This window comes from Vipera berus, assembly GCF_964194415.1.
Source record: "Vipera berus genome assembly, chromosome: 1".
NCBI lineage: Eukaryota > Metazoa > Chordata > Lepidosauria > Squamata > Viperidae > Vipera > Vipera berus.
Genome location: NC_138202.1, coordinates 149,544,875 through 149,568,119, shown reverse-complemented (window position 1 = coordinate 149,568,119; position 23,245 = coordinate 149,544,875). Strand labels below are relative to the sequence as shown.

General features: G+C 40.9%; 1 long non-coding RNA gene across 1 annotated transcript; it reads left to right on the top strand.

Moving 5' to 3' along the window:
* Nucleotides 1-5,992: 5,992 nt before the first annotated feature.
* On the top strand, nucleotides 5,993-6,874 carry LOC308660080. The gene is made up of 2 exons (XR_014024667.1): nucleotides 5,993-6,385; nucleotides 6,498-6,874. It is a non-coding gene; the product is annotated as an uncharacterized lncRNA (long non-coding RNA).
* Nucleotides 6,875-23,245: the final 16,371 nt, after the last annotated feature.

The following is a 23,245-nucleotide window of genomic DNA, read 5'->3' as shown; positions in this document are numbered from 1 at the left end:
CAGAAAGTCTGAAGAAAGATTGAGGCTTAACATAGTTTTAAGTGATCAAACCACGATAAAAGTCCTCATCAGTGGGTGTGTACATGCAAAACTGCAGAGTGTTAGATTTAGCACTCTTAAATTTCTCTTCCCTTTTCCCCTTGCAATGGAAGGCTGGGGATTTAGCCATTGGATAAAACTCATGTTGCCTGTGTAGTTTATGAGGGAATGAGTTTAAATAGTGGAATGTGCTTAGCCATTTGAACCAATAAACTGTGCATATCCACTGGTTTATCCAGAGTGAGCTATAATAGATAGCTTATACTTGGAACCCCCTTTTATGGGTTTGTACAGCCCTACTTTGTTGAAAACCAGCTGGGAGGTTAAGACTGAAGTGCAGAACTGGAGCAATCTGGTTAAAGTGGGATACATGGTAAATCTAACTGTATGTAGCCATAACTATATAACGTAACAGTAACTGTATGTACGTAGTTATGCTTCTTCTATGACTGAGAACCTTGATTATTCATGATAATGTCTGATTCATATAGGACTATATTATAACATGCCTCTTCAGACCTTACATTCTCTTCCTCAACCAACAAAGCAACCATGATTTAATGATTGCTGGGCCCAGTATCCTAGAAGTGGGCATGTATGTCCATTTTTAAGCATCCTGGGGTATTACTAGTATAGGTGTTTGTGGCTGGTATCTGTTGCACAATGATGGGCTTCACGGTTTAGTGATCAAAAGATCTCTGAACTTGTCAGCCACAATTGCCAGTGAAACATCAGGAAATGTCAGCAAGCAAGAGCCAGTATGGTCTAGTGCAGGAGTAGGCAACTGTGGCTCATAAAAGAGCCATGGTTGCCTACCCCTGGTCTAGTGGTTAAGGCACCAGGCTAGAAAGTGGGAGACCATGAGTTCAAGTCCCACCTTAGCCATGAAAGCCAGCTGGGTGATCTTGGACCAGACACTCTCTTTCAGCCCAGCCCACCTCAAAGGGTTGTTGCTGTGGAGAAAATAGGAGAAGAAAGTTATCCCAAAGGTGCTTTTTCACCAGGCAACTGGACTTTCTTGTTTTTCTTTGAAGACGTTTCTCTTCAAAGAAGAGAAGGGAAATGTCTTCAAAGAAAAACAAGAAAGTCCATTTGTTTCATGAAAAAGCACCTTTGGGATAACAATGACTTGGATGATATTTAGGAGGAGAAAGGTGTGTAGGAAATGTTCGCTGCCTTGAGTTACCTGTAAAAATAATAAAGGCGGGATGCAAATCAATCAATCAAATCAAATCTGTAGGTTAGTCCTCAGTCACTAAGCCCTGAAGCCCAGCACTACCAAACATCCTGGGATCCTTTTGTTGCTCAGTTGGAAAACTGGAGTTTCCATTCTATAGTCTGAAATCAAGGCCATCCTTTGTCTTCGCTCCCTTGTGAAGACTATCCATCCTGACATTGTTCATTGCATAGGTGTGTGATTCCTGTCTTTGAGAGCAGCAGCTGTGGCCACTGTGAACTACAGGCTTACCTAAAATGGGCTGGACATTGATATATTAAAAATACAGCACCAAACCTATTTGTGTAATGGGTCAGCTTCCGATGAATGGCCAGCTGAATTCCATATGAAAGAGAAACCTGCAGCCTCTCCAGAATAAATGCACTATTAAAAAATAAAGGCAACAACAGTAATTTATCAGGTAAGAACTATAAATGGTTAATTCATGATTTTGCCCCTAAAATTCCTCTTTACAGATTTAGTGAGTCTCTTTAAAACAATTACCCAAATTACTAATTTGAAATGTATAATAAGGATCATTTTTCATTCTGTGAAAAGTGCTTTTATCAGGGAATTCTTTCTCTTCTACATTGACAGGACAAAAACTTGCTGCCCTTTCGATACACACATATATTATAGCCACTGGCAATAACCATCTTTGATGTCTGTGCATGCAGTAGCAATCAGGGTAGGGAAGGTCCCGGAAGGTAGATTGTGGATCACAAGGCAGAACATAGAAACAATGTTTGTGCCACTGAGCTTTCTAAACAAATGAAAAAAAACACCCTATTTTATATATTTAATTGTGGTTGATATTGCAGCAGGAAGCGTGGACTTAATAGCCTTCCAGTGTTTATGAAAATGAAGTGAGTTACTATGTAATTACTATGTGATTTTCTTAAAAGTAAAAGTAGTACCTTTAATGAACTATTTTTTTTTATTCATAGAGTAGAAAGGCATGCCCGGTCAATTGCAAATACTATCTTTGTCTTTCTCTGCCTTACTTAGAAGAGTGCAGATCAAATTCACCATTTGTTCATGTAGGCGTTTTAAAAGAGAAGATGTACGTAGTAAAGAAAACTCTATGGGAGAAGAAGGTGTTATCCAAAGTCTAGAGGGAATATGAAAACAGTAAAATAAATAAGTAGGATTCAGAGGAAATGTTTCATTTTAAGCAGGGGGAATAGATCTATCAAGGACAGCATTTTTTTAATAAAAAAAACTAAAATATGTTCCTTTTTAATGAGTCATTATACATATTGATTGATTGCCTATTGTACTTCTGATGGCTTCCCTTTAGAGCCTTGTGTATTTCATAGATTGTAAGATGTAAAAAAATACTTTAAATCAAAGCTGTAAAATAGGCATAGTTAGAGGAGGACACGAGGATTTTTTTTTCTTCATTTACATTCATTACATATTATGAGTTTAATTACCTCCCTCAAATAATACCCAGTGTGAAGGCATGATGCTGAAGAAGGCGTACTTCCAGGATGATTTTATTGATTGTGACTGATGGATGGCATCAACACTGCAATGTGAAGAATCATGGTTTTGTTACATCAGGAAAATTAAATTGGAAGAGTTACTCTCTTTCCCAGGGATAGTGGCAGTTAGAATATTTCACCTGTAATGAGATGTGTGTGCTATGCGCCATAGTGAACCACTGCTGAGCCATTAAATATATGCAAATGAACGGAAACACAAGAGAACCCAGGCATAATAACCTGCAGAACAGAGAAATGGATCCTGGAAAGTGATTAATTTATTTGATGATGCCTCAAGTGAGGAATTTTAGGTCACAAATGAAGTGACAGAATGACAAATTACCATTTTAAAGAATTTACTGGGCATCATTACTGAACAATTGTCAGGTAGTTTATGGTGGCTGAGAAGATGGTATAAATATAGATCTTTTCCTTATCTGAGATGAATTATTAATCACCTTTTTAAAAAATCTTTGTGAGTGATGGTTGGCTGTCTGATTGGAAATAATGTGTTCTACAATTTTAACTAAATTCTAATATGATATGTAACAGGAATCTTTACAATTAAAGTCTCAGTGGGGAGGGGGTGGGAGGTTTACAGTCAATTGCCATTTTAATGGGAGAGAAGAGGATGAATTCGCTAGCATATTTCAGTAAATTTCTTTAGATATATCATCCCTACTGTGATGCTATTCAAATGTTTGCAGTTTATTTTCATTTGGATATGCACACATACACACAGCCACATAAAGTCAGGTACACACACTGTATTTATAGATGCATGGGTATGTGAGCAACACACACACACACACACACACATACAGACACACACACAGAGAGACACACCACTTCTGCTTTTATGGCTCCTTTGGATGTTTCATTTGTTTTCTTTATTAATGACAATATTTTTATCTAGGTGTGACCATAGTGTTGCTAAATTGTGTTAATATATGATATATTAATTTATATTATTATGACACCAATATTGTGTTTGTGTGTGCATATACACTTGGATAATATTTCGAAGGCCTGCCATGTTATTTCAAGAAAAGTGACTGGCTTTGTCAGCTGGATTATAAATGTTGCTTTCTTGTGTTATGTTTGGTTTCTCTATTTTATGTATGTCATGTCCTTTCTGTATTTGGGTGTCACTGCCTATACGAGCAGTTAACAGGAAAGAACATGTAGGAATCAAACATTTCTACTGACAGATTGGTGGAGGAGATGCAAGACAGGGGACCTCACATACAGAGCTTTATTTAAAGTTGGCTATTGCCTTGATGAACACTGCAATTTAATGTTTGCACTGCTTGATAAAGTTTGGACTTGAAAACATTAAGGAGTAAATTAAGAAGTTTAACGGAACATACCAACATAACATAACAACAGCTACAACTGTTTCTTCTATATAACAACTACTGACAGATTTGTCAACTCAAATCCATGTCTCAATTGATTCAAGGTCCCATGGAAGCTGGGGGAACATTGCATGGTCAGAGAAGATGTTGTTTTCCCCCTTTGGAGCTTGGAGGAAGATCTATGATTGTAAAAGGACGAAAGCCAATGTTACATTCTCCCTTCTCCCACACGCTGAGGTTACTAAAGGAGAAGAAAATAAGTGTTTTGGGATTTGGCTGGGAGGAACCAGAAGAAGGACTAGGAATCCTAATCTCTTCCAGCTTCTAGCATGTCCCCAAATGCAGGGAACGTTTTGATCCATTCTTCCCTAGGTCTAAATTAATTCCTTCTCATTGCTATCAATCAGATGGGAAATATGGAGAGATGCAAATATCTCTCTCTAGCCCTTCCACTGAACTAGCCTGTTGTCAGCTGGGCTTGAGCAATGTAGCAGATGTCAGCAATAGAGCATTTTAAAATTGTACTTGGGATTGATCTGCCAATGTTAAATGATGATCGTATTATCCATTTGACAATGATAGCCTTATCGGTCAAGGGGGGCAGGGGAACTGCTTTGAGTTCAGGAGGCATTAAGGAAATGACAACAGGGCAGGTGCTGTGGCAAACAAAGGCATGCCCTCTGGGTCCTGTCAGATAAAACTCTTTAGCAGTAGGACCCATAACATGTCCTCCTGTTGAATCTGATGGGATGGGTGGAGTTAAGTGTTTTAAACTACAAGCTGCCCAGAATTTCTTAGGTGAGATGGACAGTGTAGAAATATGATAAATAAATAATAAATTAATAACATTAATAAATAAATGCAAATCTTTGCCCTGTTACAGGTAGATAAAGGTCCTACGAGTCTAAAGTCTCCTCACCCAATTCCACAAAAGGGAAGGCAGTACGTTAAAAATGGAACCTCCTAGTGCTTGCCAATAATGAAGATAGGGAAGCCATGAGGGACGAACTACAAAGCCATCAAATGGACATTTCTCTTATAGACCCTGAAGTCACGAGGCAATGGAGGTATGAAGCAAGGGGGAAACAAAGTCATAGCATTTTAAAAAGCACATCCATTTGCACACCTCTTGCTTTGCAGCAGTGTTAGATACAAGTGAACTAGAAAAAAAAATCTCAGCTCTCAAATGCTGCAGAAGTTTTGAAAATGTACAACTGTGATCAAACTAGTGCAGAATCCTTGTTTGGAAGTTCTCATATGCTTAGTCAATTCTCGCTCCATTTGATGGAAAGGCAGGATACAAATGTAATAAACCTAAAAGGTCAACATTTGAACTTCTGTCACTTCCTTTGGATAGATATTGATAACTGAGATGAGATGTATAAAATAATTCAGGAAAAGCACCATTCTAATAATTCTTGGCATAGAAATTTCTGTGACAAAATGCAATCTAAAAGAATCCAGCAGCTTAAGTTAAAATGGGTCTTCATATCTTAAGAGTTCACGATAGAGGTAACAGGGGCTCATAAGAAAACTTTTCCATTGGCACTATTGAGTTGCAGGTGGGAAATTCCTGAAATGAAAATGGGAGTAACTGATGTGGTGGTGTAATAAGGCTGGAAGTAGGAAGCACAGCTGAGAGAGCCAACAAGGAAGTCTGTTAATTTGGACAGCAGCCATGAATCAGGAGAGTCGCTAGGAATGATTGATGAGAAGATGTCTTTGCAATCCAGAGAAAAGTTCAGCAGACAGACAGCTAAATATTGTTCTCTGTGGAAGGAATTGTGCTTGAGGAATGGGGTTAGGTAGTGGTAGGGGGGCAAGCTTGCACTGAAGAGGTTGGAATGCAGGCATTGTTCTCATTGGGGTAACACCGGGAGGGGGGAGACATCCCCACCCAAAGAGAGCCTGGCTCCATCATATTTAAGCAAGTGGCTATAAGAGACAGCATCAAAACACATTTATTAGTAGAGACAGAGGGTGTTTGATCTCAGCTGATTTCCAAAATGGATTAACTCGAAAAGCCTATTTTAGTAGTATGGCCTTTTGAGGGTTTTTTAAATTGATGACTTGAATTGTGTAGACATTTTCATATTCATATTTTCATATTCTTCAATTCAGTTGAATTCTAAATTTTCACTCTGCTTGAGTAGTATATATTGTTTTCAATGCTATTTACTCAATCATTTATTTTCTTTTTTTTTTACGGCATCTTATGTGCATTTTTGCAGTTACCCCCATAGCATACTTGGCAAAAGGACTTTGTGACTATTGATCTGAAAAAGGTGACATCTACGTTCTCCCTTGGAAGGCCTGCATGAAGGCCATGTATTCGGTGGGGGGGGGGAAGGCACCTTGAATATGTCCATTGTTAATAGTCTTGTTTTTGCCTTCCAGATTGGTCCTTCTTTCCAGGTTTCAAAAGTACAAGAATTACAATTTCCTGTTGCCAGTCAAGCAGAACTTCCTGATATGACCCAGGGCATCCAACTGGGAAGATCTTAACCTATTTCTTCCTTTATCCCTGGGAGAATAGAAAATGTAAGGAAGATTTTTTGGGGAGCCTTCCTGCTCAAATCTCAGAAAAGTACAGTTTAAACAAGCCTTATGAACATCCAGAAGCACAAGGAAAAACTGAGCACTTCCGCAATCTTGCACATGTGGATGGTTTAGTGAGGAAAAAACCAAAGATCTAAATATAAACAAAGCAAAAAAAGAAAAGAAAAGAAAAGAAAAGAAAAGAAAAGAAAAGAAAAGAAAAGAAAAGAAAAGAAAAGAGGGATTAGAGGGAAAGCGGAAGACACGGGGAGAAACTCTTACATCACAGAATTCTAAATAGCACTAATTATTCATTCATATGTGTTATGCTATTTCCTTGTAGAGTATGAAATTTGCAAAACGCTGAAAGAGAGTAAGAAGTAGCAAATAAACGAAATGAAAGACATGAGGTCAGAAACCAAAAAGAAATATAGCTAAATCTAGTTTACACCGGTACTGTATGATGCTCATCTCCCAAATGCAAAGAAACTGCAGAGGTCCTCAAGGCAATTCAGCCATCCAGCAGGCCATTGCCATCAGTGACAAAATGGTGATGGTTGGTGATGGCAAAGAGAAGGCAGGCCCTTACACCAGGGGTCTTCAAACTTGGCCCTTTTGTGACTTGTGGACTTCGACTCCCAAAATTCCTCAGCCAGCGTTGAAGTCCACAAGTCATAAAAGGGCCAGGTTTGAAGACCCCTGCCTTACACCTTCCAATACCAGGAGCCTAGTAGTGAATGAGGTGTTTGTTTGTTTATATTTTTGCCCTGTTTTATTATTTTTTATAAATAAAAAAGAGCAAACGTATATGCAATTTTCCGTCTTCCTACTTTCCCCACAACAATAAACCTTGAGGTGGATTGGGCTGAGAGAGTGTGACTGGCCTGAACTTGTCAGCCGGGCTTTTATGTCTAAGGTGGAATTAGAACTCCCTATCTTCTGGTCTCTAGCCTGGTGCCCTAACCACTAGATATGAAGGGGGAAAGCCCATGCTCCAGGTAATGAGTTGACCAGGTCTAAGTCAGTGGTAGGAAATCAAGGAAACCTGCAAGGGATAGGAATGCTGGGGCTGGGTGGAGAGGAGTGGAAAAATAGAGGAATATAGCAGAAATATAATGTGCCTGCTAACACTTCTTGTCATGTCTTAAAGCCAAGATTTCTTCTCAAACTGGCATTTTAATTAGATTCTGTTTCCAAATTTTGATCAAAGTTACAGCTAAAAAACACAGAATATCTGAGTTTGCATAGTAAATATTGAGTAATGAAAAAAACGTAAAGACACAAGGTCAGTGTTTTCACTCTGAAAATATTTTTTTTCTGAGCTAGAGAGGGAGGATGCAGAGCAGATTGTTCTTGGACAATTGCCTCCAAAAATTTGAAGTTCACGGGCACCTATATTTTAGTTCAGAATGCAAGTGGCAGTATTGCAAGTGGCAGTATCCCTATAAGAAAGGGATATCAAGCTGTTAAATTGTTTTAAAATCTGAGGTAACCTCAGCAGAAACACACTTAAGCTTCACTTTCTCAGGATGTGATCTCGGGGAGTTACTTGCAGAAGAAAGGCGTGACATAGCTGCACTTCATTCTCCTAGTTCACACTCAGTTTCCCCTGGAAATTTAGGAGAAGGAACTGAGGCTAAAGGTGAAGGAGATGTAACACTATCGTTGGGAAGCAAGAAAAATTGCTGAAGACCAGTCAACGCTGGATTCACAGAAAGAATTGGAGTGTGGCATCTCAGAAGGGACTTGACTGGAAAGTGAGGGAGGGAGAGATGTGGTTTCAGAGTTGCAAGATTCTGTTAATATAACCTTACAATAAACATAGAGCTGGTACTGTTGTCTGGAGTATCTCACAAAGCCAACCTCTATCTCTTAGTACCTGATAGTAGTATTTCTAGTAGTCATCATCATTTCCTGCCGAGAAGTTCCATAGGCATCTGTTTAGCTTCTTATTAGATATAAAATGCTACTAAAGGGGGAAGCAGTCTGAGTTTTGGATTCAAAGACCCCTCAAACCCAGGCACTACAGACTTCTTGTTAGCATTATTGGATGCTATCAGATTTAAATGATATTCTGCATAGTCCTGAAAATAACTGGGCTCCAAATTTATTCCTGAAGTAAGCAACACTGTAGGATGGGAGTTTTAAATGTGGATGGAACAGATAAAACAAATCTAGAGAGGATTTTATCTGTTTTGCACAAACGGCAGTGTGTGATATGATCAGCTTACACAGGTTCTTTAATTATTTATTGGAAGCACCCAAAGGTGCTTTTTTCACGAGGCAACTGGACTTTCTTGTTTTTCTAGGAAGACATTTTGCTTCTCATCCAAGAAGCTTCTTCAGCTCTGACCTGTTGAAAGGACTGTGTTGTAGACTGGAGATAGCCCTCTGTTGAGAGAGGACTGCTCAATTTTGACATAGATAGCCTCGTTGACCCCTCTTTCATACCAGTGGTCCTTTCAACATTTCCAAGAAGGCTTCACACCCATTTGCGCTACTCAGGTGACCCTGATGACACAGATAAGCCTCCAAGTGGCCTCAACGACTCACTAAAAGAATGCAAATGACCAGCTGTCTGCAAGGAGTATAAATCCTGCCATTCCCCACCATCCAGTCAGAGCTGAAGAAGCTTCTTGGATGAGAAATGAAATGTCTTCAGAGAAAAACAGGAAAGTCCAGTTCCCTTGTGAAAAAAGCACCTTTGGGATCTATATCATGAGAAATCAGCTACAGTATATATATAATACAGGTAGTCCTTGACTTACTTGAGCCCAAAATTTCTGTTGCTAAGCGAGATAGTTGTTAGGTGAATTTTAACCCATTTTATGACTTTTCTTCCCACAGTTGTTAAGTGAATCACTGCAGTGTATTAGTTAGTAACATGGTTCTTAAGTAACTCTGGCTTCCTCATTGACTTTGCTTGTCAGAAGGTTGCAAAAGGTGGTCACGTGACCCTGGGACACGGCAACCATCATAAATATGAGTCACTTGCCAAGTGCCCAAATTTTGATCACATGACTGTGGGGAGCCATAAGTGTAAAAAACAGTCATAACTCACTTTTTTCAGTGCCATTGTAACTTCGAACGGTCACTAAATGAACTGTTGTAAGTCAATGACTACCTGTACTTGGCTTCTGAGGTTGATTGGGCTGATAGTGTGAAACAGAGTTTCTCCAAAATTGTTGTCTATTGTTTTATATTAAATTTTGCCTCTCCAGGGTTACTATGAACTTTGGTTCTATAAAAGCATCACAGAAGTTCAAGGAAATTTGAGTATAAACAGCACAGCTTTCCTATAGCAAGAATGTTTTAAATAATGCTATTTTTTTAAAAAAAATCCCATTTATATCCCGGCCTTCTCCGAAGACTCAGGGCGGCTTACAATCTAAAGCACAAATCAATGTGCTTAGCAATATTTACAACAAACATTATTTGTTAGCTAAAATATGTATGAAATATGCTTCTGAGGTGTCTTGCAGTTATATTAATGTTGCTCTTTTATACTCATTGCATGCAGTAGAAAATGATAAAGGACATTTTAAAGGATATTTATCCTTGTGAACTGTTCCATAATATTTCTGTTTTCCAAATCATTCTAAACAGTATGGTTTTTTTGGCATTGCATTATTATACCAGTAGATAGTTCATCTCATCTAAAAGGCTTCCTTATCTAGCAATGAGCAAGCGGTAGTTTGTAATGAAGTTATGTAAAAATATTCCCCACTGGGGAATAATAACCTTATTTAGAGAGAGGATGGTCATTATTCTGATTTGTTTCTTCTGAAGTATTTCCACACTATTTCTGTATGTATATGGCTGTTGCCATAAATGCAGAGTTTTGGAACTATATTGACAACAATCCTTTATTGATTGAAATGACCATTAAAACATGTTTTAATTAGATAGCAAATTCTTACCATCTAAAAATCCAGCAGCTTAAATAAAAATGACCCCACCCCTCCTGAATGTTTTAGAGACATCAGGATTTAATTTTTGTTTTCTAAATGCTACTCAAGCAACACCTATAATGATGTTCTCTGTGTGAATAAAATTTAAAACGTAAGAATTAAAACAGCAAAAACAAATCTGCAGCAACTGTATAAAAGAATAAAATATGAATCAGGATAAACTCAGTACAAACAAACAAACCACCTGTGAAATAAATATTAATACCCCAATTCTACTTCTCGGGGCTGTAGGATTAATTAAATGCATGCAAAATTTACATATTGGAAAGTGTTATGTATGTAAATAGTTAGCAATAAGCCATGGAAGAGATTGCAAACACAGTGCAGCTTTGCAAGGTTTAAAGCGGGAAAATAAGGTGCAATCATTGGACGCCACAACCAAGGAGCGGGAAAAGAGACTGTTTGTATTGGTTACAGTTCAACGCTTTCTCTATAAAAGGGTTGCAACATTTGACAGTTAGCAGTTGACTTTGTGTATTCAATAAACTCGCTCAGTGTTTACCACTCTGAGTCCTCGTCAATTCGAACCAAACAACTGGCGACGAAGGTGGGATTGACAGAAGACCAGAGTTTAGGAAGAATTGCCGTGAAAGCGGCAAATTCAGAGCGAGTCACAGTCAACCGAGCGGCCGCGGCAGAATAGGAAAAAAAAAATTCTCCGAATGGCGCAAATTGGGTCACTGAAGGAATTCGACCCTAACTTCCCCGAAGATTGGGAAGAATACATCGGTCAGGTCGAAGGATTCCTGTTAGTGAACGGAATCACCGACGACCGGAAAAAAGCGGCGGCACTTTTGACAATCTGCGGCACACCGGTCTACAGAGTTGCTGTCGGGCTGTGCCAGCCACAACCAGTCTCCAGCGTGCCCTATGCCGACCTCCTCGCAAAATTAAAAGTTCACTTTACTCCCCGAAGGTCCGAACTCTTTTGGCGGCGCATCTTCGAGAAGAGAAATCAGAGACCGGGGGAGTCCATACAGAAATTCGTCGCTGCCGTCAGGGAAGCCGCAGTACGTTGTAAATACGATAATTTAGAAATTAGAATCAGGGACAGAGTCGTGCTGGGCTTACGTGATGAACAATTACAAAATAGAATAATCGCCAAACCTACCGGCGATTTACAGGACGTGCTCGACGAACTCCTAACGTATGAGTCAACCGGCTATCGCGACCCCCCCCGCAGTAGCATGGCGGCAGCACCCGAAATTAACCAAGAGGGCTATGTGGACTGTGGGGAGGTGGATCAGCAGTGGGAGGAAGAGATCGCCGAAGTCTCCAGGCGATTCGGTAAGATGGCACCAAGACAACTCAGAAGCGAGGGGCCTGAACCTGGCCGCCGGCAACAACCCGCAACACCGCAAAGACCACCGACCGGGGCACAACGACCGTGGCGGGACACCGCAACCAGACCACGCGACAACGAAACCCAGAACCGATGTGGCAGCTGCGGCGGCAACCATCCCCGCGCTTCCTGCCGATTTCGTACCGCCAAGTGCAGGGCTTGCGGCAAGACCGGCCACATCCAGGCCATCTGCAGGAATCGCGTTCGGGACACCCGTCTGAACGAAGTCGATGTGTGGCCAGAGGGTAAGGTAACCCCTAATGCTAGTGGCAAGGAGACCCCTAAAACCCGGGTGAAATTTCCAACCCTAAGGGAGGTGGCCCGCGTCAATCGGAGACGGCGGGGAAGGGGGCACAATTTTCCGGACGGAAAATTAAAAATCACAGTCCTTCTGCAAGGGGTCCCTTGCAGAATGGAAATCGACTCAGGGGCTTCAGTGTCGATAATTTCCACTGAAACCCTTGAGAAAATTGAACAACTAAGCGGAAAAAGAATTCCACTTAGACCAACAAATATTCAATTAATGGACTTCCAAAAAAGTCCAATAATCGTAAAAGGAAAGACCAGCCTTAAAGTAAATTTTAAGGGGTTTAAGGGGGTCTTAGATTTGATAGTTACGGAGGGGAATAGGACCAGCTTAATAGGGCTTAATTGGTTTCCTGCCCTGGGAATTTGGATAGGGGGAATAAATTCAGTGATTAGAAATAAGACCCTCGAATCCGTCTGCAAAGAATTTGCAGACGTATTCGATGGGTCTCTAGGCAAGTACAAAGGGCCCCCCATTAATTTTAACCTAGACCCCTCAGTAAATCCAATCAGGCTAAAGGCCCGGAGGGTACCTTTTGCCTTAAAAGAAAAAATCGAGGCCGAGCTCGACCGGCTTGTAGGCCTCGGAGTTTTAGAACCTGTTGAGGGCGGTTTGTGGGAGACGCCGATTGTCACACCCCTCAAACCCAATGGGGACGTGAGAATCTGCGCCGACTACAAAGCCACCCTCAACATTGGAATGAAAAAGCATGCTTACCCGGTCCCGACGGTGAAGCAGGTCCTCGCCACGATCCAGGACCCCGCCATCTTCGCCAAGCTCGACTTGGCGCATGCGTACTTACAGTTGACTGTTTCCAAAGAGGCTGCAGAGGCACAGACAATTGTTACCCACAAGGGGGCGTTCCGAGTCCACAGACTGCAATTTGGAATTGCAGCAGCTCCAGGCATCTTCCAAGAAGTGATGGAGAGGACCTTAAAGGGCATACCTGGAGTATGCCCTTACTTTGATGATGTCCTAATAGCTGGAAAAGATGAAGGAATGTTAGTAGAGCGGCTGGAACAGGTACTGGGTAGATTTAGAAAGGCTGGATTAAAATTAAAAAAGGAAAAATGTAGCATAGGGGTTAAATCCACTGATTTTTTGGGGTTCAGGATTGACAAAAGCGGAGTCCACCCTACCCCTGAAAAAATTAAAGCAATAAAAGGGGCTCCTGAACCAAGGAACAAGGCTGAGCTACAGGCCTTCCTAGGCTTGGTAAATTTTTATCACACTTTTGTGCCACATAAGGCTGCCATTGCAGAACCACTGCACAGGCTTTTAGATAAGAAGACCCCTTGGCATTGGCAAGACAAGCACAAAGCGAGTTTCCAGACCTTAAAAGACATCCTTTCCAGTAGTTCCACTGTAACCCACTTTATAGAAAACAGACCAATCTACCTGGCGTGCGATGCTTCGCCTTATGGCGTTGGGGCAGTAATCAGCCATTTAGACACCCAGGGAATGCAAAGACCCATTGCTTACTACTCCCGCACACTAACCAAGGCAGAGCGGAACTACGCCCAAATAGACAGGGAAGCTTTAGCCATAGTGGCAGGAGTTAAAAAGTTCCATGACTACCTGTATGGCAGGAACTTTACAATACTGACAGACCACAAACCCCTGCTGGGACTGTTTACCACAGATAAACAGACTCCCCAAATTATGTCTCCCAGAATGCTGAGATGGTCCATTTTCCTCTCAGCATATTCATTTTCCCTCCAATACCGACCAGGTAAGGACATGGGTCACGCAGACGCTCTTAGCAGATTGCCCCTTAGCACAACAGAGGAGGACCCTGCCCCGGTGGGACAGGTAATGTCCATACAAGATATTCCTGATTTGCCCCTAACTGCTAAAGACATAGCTGAGGCAACCAATAAGGACCCCATCTTAAGGAGAGTAATGGCCTGGGTCATGAGCGGTTGGCCCAACGCCAACCCGGACGTAAAATACAGTCCATTTTTCAGAAGGAAAGATGAACTATCAGTTCATATGGGTTGTTTACTCTGGGGAACTCGTGTAGTAATTCCAGAAACCCACAAATCAGCTATTCTATTTGAATTGCATGAGGGACACCCTGGAATAGTAAGGATGAAGGCCCTGGCTAGGAGTCACTTGTGGTGGCCAGGTTTGGACCACGACATTGAGGAATGCGTTGCCAATTGCTATCTGTGCCAACGTTCCAGGCCCGAACAACAACACATCCGCACACATAAATGGGAGCTAGCTAGGAATCCTTGGTCCAGGATTCACATTGACTTCGCTGGACCTTTCCAGGGGTTAACGTTCCTTGTAGTGGTCGACAGCTACTCTAGATGGCTAGAAGTAGTACCGGTCAGTTCAGTAACGGCAGGCAGAACAATACAGGCATTAAGGGGCCTCTTTGCCACTCATGGGTTGCCGGATTTAATAGTGTCTGATAACGGGCCACAATTCACATCTATTGAATTTCAGGATTTCCTCAAGGCCAACTCGATTAAGCATAAGACGTCTGCACCCTTCCACCCCTCCTCCAACGGATTGGCTGAAAGGAATGTGAGGACCACGAAGGACGTGCTTAAAAGAATCATTCGAGGAGACTGGCATCAGAGACTAGCTGAGTTCTTGTTGGCTCAACACACAACCCCTTGTTCGGCTACAGGGAAAAGTCCAGCTGAAATGAGGTGGGGCAGGAAAATATTGACCAAGTTGGACAGATTACACCCTGACAGACTCCAACCAAACATTGAATTAGACATTCCTAACAGAACATTTGAAGTGGGGGACTTGATTTGGGCCAGGAACTACGCCCAAGGGGACAAATGGATTCCAGGGGTGGTAACTGAAATCTTAGGTCCCCTATCATACATCATTGAGGGGGAAGGGAATAGGATCTGTAAAAGACACATAGACCAGCTGAGGAAAAGATCTAGTGGGTGTGTGCCTGCTGAGGGGGACCAAAGCTCAGTAAGGGGAAACAGTACAGACAACATTAGGCCTGAAAGCGATGTAGAGGTTGGGCATGATAACACATTCCCTGATGCCCAACAACAACAATTCAGTCCAATTGATTGGGAAATACCCCTGCGAAGTAGGCCAGTGACCACTGAATCCCAAACACAACCTAATACACAAGACAGTACATCTGTAGCCAGTAACCCAGAGCCCAGGTCCAGTAGTAACCAGCATAGTAACCAGCAGCCTAGCAGTCAACCAGAAAGAAGGGTCCCTAATAGCCAAAGCAACAGATACCCGTCCAGAATACATAGGCCACCAAAATACCTAATGGATTTTGTAAAGAAATGACACCAACTGGGGGGTAAGGGGTGTTATGTATGTAAATAGTTAGCAATAAGCCATGGAAGAGATTGCAAACACAGTGCAGCTTTGCAAGGTTTAAAGCGGGAAAATAAGGTGCAATCATTGGACGCCACAACCAAGGAGCGGGAAAAGAGACTGTTTGTATTGGTTACAGTTCAACGCTTTCTCTATAAAAGGGTTGCAACATTTGACAGTTAGCAGTTGACTTTGTGTATTCAATAAACTCGCTCAGTGTTTACCACTCTGAGTCCTCGTCAATTCGAACCAAACAGAAAGAATACGTATAACATTGGGGGGAGGGCATATAAAAGCAGTTCATGGAAAATATGTCAGATTGGATGCTGAACTATTGATAGATTGTGTGGTCCATGGTAATGGAATCCACATATAGAAAACATCTCAGGCCTTTAAAAACACCAGGATAACTTTTGAACAGTTAATTTGTGCACACTGGGAATTCAGAGATATATCATGGACTCATCATATCAAGTTAGCTGCCCACACCAATTCCTCCCCTACAAACTTCTTGTAGTTTTTACCAAATTTGAGGCAGGGCCTGGAGTGGGGCAGTTTCTTGCAATCTTTTTTTCCCCTTGATGGCCATTGAGTAAAGTCTTCAGCTTCTGCAGCCATTGCTGTTGCCTGGGCTCCAGGGAGACTGTTTCCTTGGAAGTTTTTAATTGCTTGTGCAAGGGTCAAATAAGGATTTTGCATTCTTTTGAGTTTGCATTCTGAGGTATTAAAGATGATTTTGCTTCTGAACCTTAGATCTATAGAGCTCCCAGCTTCACAAAGCTGAATTTTTTTTTCTAAGAGTCATGGCAAAAATAAACAAAAATAAAAGGCAATCTGTGCCTGCTGTCTTATTGTAAGGAAATTGCCAAAATTGGAACTATTCCCAAATAAGGCTTTTCCTGGATATTCAGTCACATTGCAGTGCAGAAAGGGCTTCTCCTGGAATCTTGTTTGCTTGACCAGTGTATTTTTCAAAAGCCTTTTCTTCTATATTGCACAACACGGCAATGCCATTACCCTTTGAGTCTTCCTCGTAATCTTTCTCTCCATTTCCTCCCGTTTTCTTCCAGGTTTAGATCAGATGGGGGTTAAAATATTCCATCTTTCCCTGCCTATATAGGGCTGGGTGGCTTCTCCAGCTGCTTTGAAGAAACTGGTGCATTTCTAATGGGCTTATAGGCAGGAGTGACATTATCCCGAAGTCCTCTGCTCCCCAACACACCCCAGGCCCAATCAAGTTCACAACAGGTTTTGTAACCGTTGTATAACTGCAGCAACAATTTACCCAGAGAAACCAACCAACTACTCATCCTCTTCACAACCTGTTTTCCTTGTTACCTTCTGGGAGGAGGCTTCGTGGTATCTGTAGCAGAACATCCAGATTCAGCCATAGTTTCATTCCATACAGCATTAACCTTGTGAACTCTCAGGCTTCCTCCTTCCGTTATATATTCAAGATGGACAGTATTTAATATTTTATTGTTATGTATATGGAGAAGACTCCTGCGAGTCCCTTGGACTGCAAGGCGATCAAACCGGTCAGTCCTAGAGGAGATCAACCCTGACTGCTCTTTAGAAGGCCAGATCCTGAAGTTGAAACTCAAATACTTTGGCCACCTAATGAGAAGGAAGGACTCACTGGAGAAGAGCCTAATGCTGGGAAAGATTGAGGGCAAGAGAAGAAGGGGACGACAGAGAATGAGGTGGCTGGATGGAGTCACTGAAGCAGTAGGCGTGAGCCTAAATGGACTCCAGAAGACGGTAGAGGACAGGAAGGCCTGGAGGAATGTTGTCCATAGGGTCGCGATGGGTCGGACACGACTTCGCAACTAACAACAACAACAAATATGTAGGGGTGTGGGTCTATACATATGTTGTATGTAGTATGTTTTAGGTGTGTCATGTATGTGTCTCACTTTGAGAGCGGGCAACTAAATTTCATTTTTGATGTGCGCCATTGGGCCCACAGTAAAAAAATGACAATAAAGATGATCTTATCTTATCTTATCTTATCTTATCTTATCTTATCTTATCTTATCTTATCTTATCTTATCTTATCTTATCTTATCTTATCTTATCTTATCTTATCTTATCTTATCTTATCTTATCTTATCTGAAGTGTCTTATGTAATTTTGCTTCAGTTCTCAAAAGGGAGAGAAGGAAGGGAGGGAGGGAGGGAGGGAGAGAGGGAAGATACTGAAGATCATGTCCGTGTCTTTTTTATTATTCTCTTTACATGACACTGCACAGTGTCTGCCCCTTGTTTATTCCCTCAATATTTCCCTGAAAGACTCCAGAGACAGTACTAGGAAATTAATGTGGTAGCTGTCAGCAATGAGACTTGCCACCCTCCCACCCACTGTTTATTAACGCTTCTGATGCATTAATGGAAGATGGAAGAGGAGACTTCCTCACCAAAACGATCACGAGAGCAGGACAGACCATAGAGCACAAGGAAGGCCATTTTAATTCCCCCCTTTTGCCTCACCATTCCAATAAAAGAAGCCTTGATCTGAGGTAGAAATGCTCAGCTTGTGCAACTCCGGTGGCGTATTTGACTTAACAAAAAAAATCATTAACAAAATAATATATTTATAATCTCTTTCCTCCGCAGTAATACCGATAGGATCGCATATACAAAGTTGTACAGTTAAGTGATCGTGCTGATGATCATCATTGCCATCATCATCCTCTTATTTCAAAACATTTTCCACATAACAGTGTATCTGAGCCCAGCAAGGGATTACTGGGTCTTATTATATTTGCCTTTAATTTTCCAGGTAGGTAAGTCAGCTGCTTAGGTTTCTCTCTCACCTCCCCCTTAACGAGAAATTGTTTAGGCCATCTCTATTGTAAATAGAAGTGCTGAAATCATGGTTTCCCCACACTCGTCTTTCATCCCTGCACTGCCACAATAATGAGAACTTGGGGATAATGACTTAAGGGGGAAAACAGGCTGGATTAAGAAGGACAGTAAATTAGGCACTTATTTCTCTCCATTGGAGACCCACTTCCTGCTTGTTTCTGAGTTCCAGATGAAAGTCAGCTGCACCACATGTTTCCCAAGGTCAAACTGACCACCAAAGGCAGCCTTGAAGTAGGCCAGTTATGTTGTCATATTGCCTAGAGAATCCTGCTTTCCCAGAAGGCCAAGGGTAAGGTCTATTAGCAAAAACAGAGAGGGATTTGATAGTGCAGCGATGGTGGATTCGGTGTGTCAAAAATTCAGAAAATGTCTAACTTTACTCTGCTGGTGTGTCACCCCCACCCCCATTCCACCTCAGACAAAAGAGGAACAATTCACAACAAACGAACAATAAATTTAATTCATCATCATCATCTTAGTCATGGTCTATCTACTGCAGGTTGAAGGCCTCTTCCTCATGTTTCCAATCAATACGGTCCTGGACATTTTTTATCAAGTGGGATCCATTCTATGACTGCCTTGGTCCACCTGCCATCAGGTCTTCTTGTAAGGTATATGATATCATCAAGAGAGTAACAGAACTGAAATGGATCTGGGCTAGTCACAGCAAGAAGAACTGTAATTAAATTATTTAAATATATTATTTAATAAATAAATAAAAATTTACATCATTGTAAATATTTTTCTAAATACCTAGATGAGGCAGCTGGGGGTCTCATGAGGCCTAGAAACTTCAGAGAGTGCTCTTGTGTGGCTTTGCAGCCTCTAAAAAAAGCAGGAAAGCACGCACCATTTTGTGTGCTTTTGGGAGGCTTCAGAGGCTATGCAAGATTAAGGCTCTCTTGTGTGACTTCCAGAGAGCCCAGAGGCCTGGCATGTCACAAAAATGACATGGCTTGTCACCTGTGGCACGCATGTCTTAGGTTCACCATCACCATAATAGTGCCTGGTCACTGTGTATCTAGCCCAAGTTTCTAAGCCTTTTTTATTTTACTGTATTTTTTGCAAAGTGCTAGACTTTATAATACCATAAATTCTGTGTACTCTGAGTGGGAGAGGATGGTTGATGATGGTTTTCACTCTGCAATTGTTCTATTGCTACTCTTGATGTTGCAGCATTGAACAAGATTGTGACCGTCATCATCTCCCTGCAGATAGCTGGATCCTACATCTATGAATACACATATAAACATTTTTATTCAAAGGTATATTAATTGATGTCTACCTATTTCACTTAGGAAAGTCTAAAATGTTTTGTGCATTGTCACCTTTTTGGGTAACAACCCAGGAGTCAATCAGTGGCCACCATCTAAATGATCAGAGCTTGGCTGGGTGGTGCAAGTAGAAATCCAGAATGCCTATGGCAAATGGTTAAGCATCAATGCAACCTTCACAGATTCACATTAGTAATTCCTTAGAATAGGCATTGTTTCCATTTAGAAATCTGTTTGATTAAATGTCACCCAACTACTGTATTTTAATTTCTTTGGAAGGATTATATCTTTCAACTTTTGTTTTACCACTGACCTTCAGCAATGCAAGGGAAAACTTTAAACTTTTGTCTAGATACCCCAGAAAAAGAGCAAGAAATTTAATATTGACGTGCAAAATTATATTTTTATCAAATAGCTTAAGGATAGCTTAACCTACTACAGTGAACGTTACTGGGGCTCTAAAGAGTTGTTCAATCAACTCATCAAGAAAGTCAAGCCAAGGAATTATTGAAAATGGACCAGATAAGAAACCAATCAGGAATCAACTTTCTTGAACTCCTGGACCAATCAGGGACCAGTCTGTCAAGTTCAAATATAAGATGCCAGGTAGCCAGTTTTCAGTGCTTGTGAGATGCCAGGCGGTACATCACAAAGCAGCTCACTGTGCCTTCAAAGATGCCAACCACAGCTGCTGGTGAAATGTCAGAACAGAACAAAACTAGACCATGGCTATTCAGCTCAAAAACTCAGACTGCTACAAGGAACTTTTCTTTTCCCTGCCAGCATTCCTGCTACAAATTCAGAAGGCTACACCATCAACATCTTTGGGACTGGGTTTGTCTTTATCATACCTGGCTTGTTCTGTCCTTTGCCCCAGATCTGTTACTTCCAGTCATGGGCTGTCTCTAAGTGACCTTGGTTTTTTTAGACAAGGAACGTGAAGCTTCCTTTCCATAGGAATTGTAATTTTTTTTTTAAATTCCATTTATATCCCGTCCTTCTCCGAAGACTCAGGGCGGCTTACAATCTAAAGCACAAACCAATGTGCTTAGCAATAGCCTTCATTCTATGTATATGCCTGCTTATTAGGGCTTTCGCCCCCCCCCCCAAGTGGTATTATTACAAAGTCAGCTTAATTGCCCCCAACAATCTGGGTCCTCATTTTACCTACCTCGGAAGGATGGAAGACTGAGTCAACCTTGAGCCTGGTGGGACTCGAACCTGCACTAATTGCAGGCAGCTGGTGTTACTTAAGGAGACATTAGCCCACTGCTCCACCAAGGCTGTTAATTAATGCAAAGTCAATTTCTTCTAGCAAATTTGATTTCTTAAGACAAAGAGGAGGGTGGGCTTCTGTCCTTCACACTTCATGGTATACTCAGTGGTGGGATTCAGCCAGTTCACACCAGTTCTGCAGAACCGGTAGCTAATTTTTTTGTTGCCCAGGCCCAGAATGGACTTCTGGAAGTGGCATCCACACAGAGAACCGGTTGTTCACATATCTGAATCCCACCACTGGGTATACCTATCCTTACACAAAGCAGAAACACAGGAATGGTAACTCAATGTACTTCAAAATTCTTTGTTCCAGACGAGAAACCACACTATTATTGCAAAGTGTTCCTAGTTCTTAAAGTTTTAGACAGTGTGGCTGCGTTTTCACCGCCCTGAGTCCTTCGGGAGAAGGGCGGTATAGAAATCAAATTATTAAATTAAATTAAAACAGGTAAGTGTTCATCATTTGTGAGCAATTAGTTATTTGAAGTAGTTCAAAAGTCTGTGTGGCAGCATTTGTAAGGCAATGTAAAGAATCCTTTATCATATCTTTTAAATTGTTTGGCACAGTCACTGGGATTGGCAACATGTCTGGTACCAGACTCTGGATATAGATAGTATATGGCTGACATTCTATTGCATATCAGTGTGTTTTGCCAACTGCTTTTAGAAGTTAATGTTGCAGAATGAACTTCCAGCTGACATGGAGAGAAAGTTCTTAATGAGCACAAATAAACTGATGAAAAACTATGGGTAGATACAGGACATCTTTTGTTGCGCCAACTTTAGTTTTCTACTTCCAGGCCCTTTCATAACAAACAATATGTTTGCTTTTTTTCATTGTTGTTCTGTGCAGCCCTTTCTTCAACAATAGCAGCAACCACAATTTGTTTGGGATTAAACCCTACTTGAACTTTTAGCCTGTGCTGAGAATCACAGAACTAGCTTTCCATAGAATGTAAAGATCAGAACTTTTCAGATATTCATGCTGTGTGTTGAAGGTGACTTATTTCTTTGTTTTTAGCATGTATATGGCCCCCAGCTCACTAAAATTACTCTGGGCAACATATTAAAAGGCAAATTACTAATACACACCCCCAACCCACAATAAATTAAAAAATAAACTAAAGCCCTAAAATGTTAAATAGACTACATTTAGTACTCCAGTCATCTGCAGTCAAAGATTGGAGAGGTTGAAGGACTTTCTTCCATTAGACTCCCTTTTAAACAATTCTGTGGAGTTGCAGTAAAAAGAATGGAAAATTGTCTCTCACACTTTGACAGTGTGGTTTAGTGGGTAAGGAACCAGGAGATGGTGAGTTCTAGTCCCACCTTAGACATGAAGCCATGTAGGTGTCCCTGGTGCCAATCTCTCTCTCTCTCTCTCAGCCCTGCAAAGTTGCAGGCAATGGTAAACCACTTCTGGAAAACCTTGTCAAGAAAACTGCAGGGACTTCTTCAAGCAATCCTTAGGAGTCAACACTGACTGAAAGGCAACTCCCCCCTCCCTAAAATAAAATAAAATAAAATAATAAAATAAAATAAAATAAAATAAAATAATAAAATAAAATAAAATAAAATAATAAAATAAAATAAAATAAAATAAAATAAATAAAATAAAATAAAATAAAATAATAAAATAAAATAAAATAAAATAAATAAAATAAAATAAAATAAAATAATAAAATAAAATAAAATAAAATAAATAAAATAAAATAAAATAAAATAATAAAATAAAATAAAATAATATATATATATTATATATATACTCTAGGGGCCGGTGCTCATCTCCGTTTCAGAGCTGAAGAGCCAGCGTTTGTCCGAGGACGTCTCTGTGGTCATGTGGCCAGCATGACTAGATGCCAAAGGCGCACGGAACGCTGTTACCTTCCCACCGTAGTGGTCCCTATTTTTCTACTTGCATTTTTACGTGCTTTCGAACTGCTAGGTTGGCAGAAGGTGGGATGAGTAACAGGCGCTCACTCTGTTACGCGGCACTCGGGATTCGACCCGCCAAACTGCCGACCTTCTGATCGACGAGCTCAGTGTCCTAACCCACTGAGCCACCACGTCCCATTATATATATATATATATATATATATATATATATATATATATATATATATATATATATATATATATATATATATATATATGTATGTATGTGTGTATATATATATATATATATATATATGTTTTCGTAGATTCTCGTGGGTGTCTGTATGTGTAGATCTAGAGTCTCGGGTTTCTTCCCGC